Source organism: Schistocerca gregaria, unplaced genomic scaffold (assembly GCF_023897955.1).
Source record: "Schistocerca gregaria isolate iqSchGreg1 unplaced genomic scaffold, iqSchGreg1.2 ptg000804l, whole genome shotgun sequence".
NCBI classification, from domain to species: domain Eukaryota; kingdom Metazoa; phylum Arthropoda; class Insecta; order Orthoptera; family Acrididae; genus Schistocerca; species Schistocerca gregaria.
Window position 1 is genome coordinate 122,501 of NW_026062172.1, and position 2,500 is coordinate 125,000.

Sequence of the window (2,500 nt, forward strand, 5' to 3'; positions counted from 1 at the left end):
CATCGCCATCTATGAAGATAGGACGGAAGCACGTGCAATGCCAACAGTACGTGCGCCATCTGTAGGTGCCCCGCGACATGACGTGGTGCAACGACGGTACCGCCACCTGGGGGAGGCCACGCGGACTAGGCCATGTATGGGGCCCACAGTGCTCATTTGCCGAGCCCACCCACACAAAACCTGCACCCCCCTCCAGCGCAGGAGCCGCAACCCGGGTGCGTACGCCGCACCAAGTGCTCCACCCGCGACCGTACGTGCCCCGCCGAAATCGCAACTCCGGCGGATGAACGGCGGACTTTTCTCGCAGTCGTAAGTTGCAATCCACCCCTATATCTTGCGTCTCATGAAGAGTTATATCAAGTATGCCAAATTCCCGCTGTCCCTATACATGCAGTAAGTTCGTCGTGGGCGCTGGCCGGCAGGCCGCGAGACCTGACGCCCGGCGGCAAAGAGTGCTCCTCTGAGGATATAGATGTTCCGTTCCGCCGCACAATGGTGACGGTGACCGCTGCCTGCGGTGGCAACGCTGGGCACAGTCGATACTCGCCGTGTGGTGGAAGGTAAACATTATGCGGTACATCAGTACTTTCCTAATAGTTCGGTCGTCTCACGGCACTGCTTAGTAAATGATGCAAGGCCACATATAGATGATTTATGCGAATGTCCCTATACGTGCTGTAAGACTGGGCACACAACGTGAATCGCACGTCAGCCAGACACTCGAACATGCACCACTCTCGGCCTGCAACGGAGACACACAATACGTAAACATCTGGAATGCGACAATGTCGAGTGCATCCTCTCTGCGACATTGCACCGTCGACACTATGATAACCAGAGCAGTAGGTCCACCTATAAAAGCACAATACCCCACTCCTCCGACAACTACCATTGCTCAGATAAACCAACACACATCCTACACAGAGGGGCACCAAATATCACCCCCCGCCCTCGTGTTATACCACATGAAAAATTGCAGAAGTGAGAGACACAGACCCGCCAGCCTCTTGCTACAAGCATCGAACCGACGTGACGTATCTGACGGTGACTCAGGCATCCGCGTACTGCCACCACTATCCACCCCCCCCCCCCCCCTCTCTCTCTCTTCCCCCTTTCCCACAATACCAAATTTAACCAACTTTATTGCTTAACCTAACTGTGGCTGTACCAGATTATCGCTTAACCTAACTGTGGCTGTACCAGATTATCGCTTAACCTAACTGTGGCTGTACCAGATTATCGCTTAACCTAACTGTGGCTGTACCAGATTATCGCTTAACCTAACTGTGGCTGTACCAGATTATCGCTTAACCTAACTGTGGCTGTACCAGATTATCGCTTAACCTAACTGTGGCTGTACCAGATTATCGCTTAACCTAACTGTGGCTGTACCAGATTATCGCTTAACCTAACTGTGGCTGTACCAGATTATCGCTTAACCTAACTGTGGCTGTACCAGATCATCGCTTAACCTAACTGTGGCTGTACCAGATCATCGCTTAACCTAACTGTGGCTGTACCAGATTATCGCTTAACCTAACTCAATTTGTCCCTTAACCTAACTCAAGTTGTCCCTTAACCTAACTCAAGTTGTCCCTTAACCTAACTCAAGTTGTCCCTTAACCTAACTCAAGTTGTCCCTTAACCTAACTCAAGTTGTCCCTTAACCTAACTCAAGTTGTCCCTTAACCTAACTCAAGTTGTCCCTTAACCTAACTCAAGTTGTCCCTTAACCTAACTCAAGTTGTCCCTTAACCTAACTCAAGTTGTCCCTTAACCTAACTCAAGTTGTCCCTTAACCTAACTCAAGTTGTCCCTTAACCTAACTCAAGTTGTCCCTTAACCTAACTCAAGTTGTCCCTTAACCTAACTCAAGTTTTCCCTTAACCTAACTCAAGTTGTCCCTTAACCTAACTCAAGTTGTCCCTTAACCTAACTCAAGTTGTCCCTTAACCTAACTCAAGTTGTCCCTTAACCTAACTCAAGTTGTCCCTTAACCTAACTCAAGTTGTCCCTTAACCTAACTCAAGTTGTCCCTTAACCTAACCCACGTTGTCCCTTAACCTAACCCACGTTGTCCCTTAACCTAACCCACGTTGTCCCTTAACCTAACCCACGTTGTCCCTTAACCTAACCCACGTTGTCCCTTAACCTAACCCACGTTGTCCCTTAACCTAACCCACGTTGTCCCTTAACCTAACCCACGTTGTCCCTTAACCTAACCCACGTTGTCCCTTAACCTAACCCACGTTGTCCCTTAACCTAACCCACGTTGTCCCTTAACCTAACCCACGTTGTCCCTTAACCTAACCCACGTTGTCCCTTAACCTAACCCACGTTGTCCCTTAACCTAACCCACGTTGTCCCTTAACCTAACCCACGTTGTCCCTTAACCTAACCCACGTTGTCCCTTAACCTAACCCACGTTGTCCCTTAACCTAACCCACGTTGTCCCTTTGCCTAACATAGTTCACTGCTCGGAATCTCTGGTGTCGTTGTT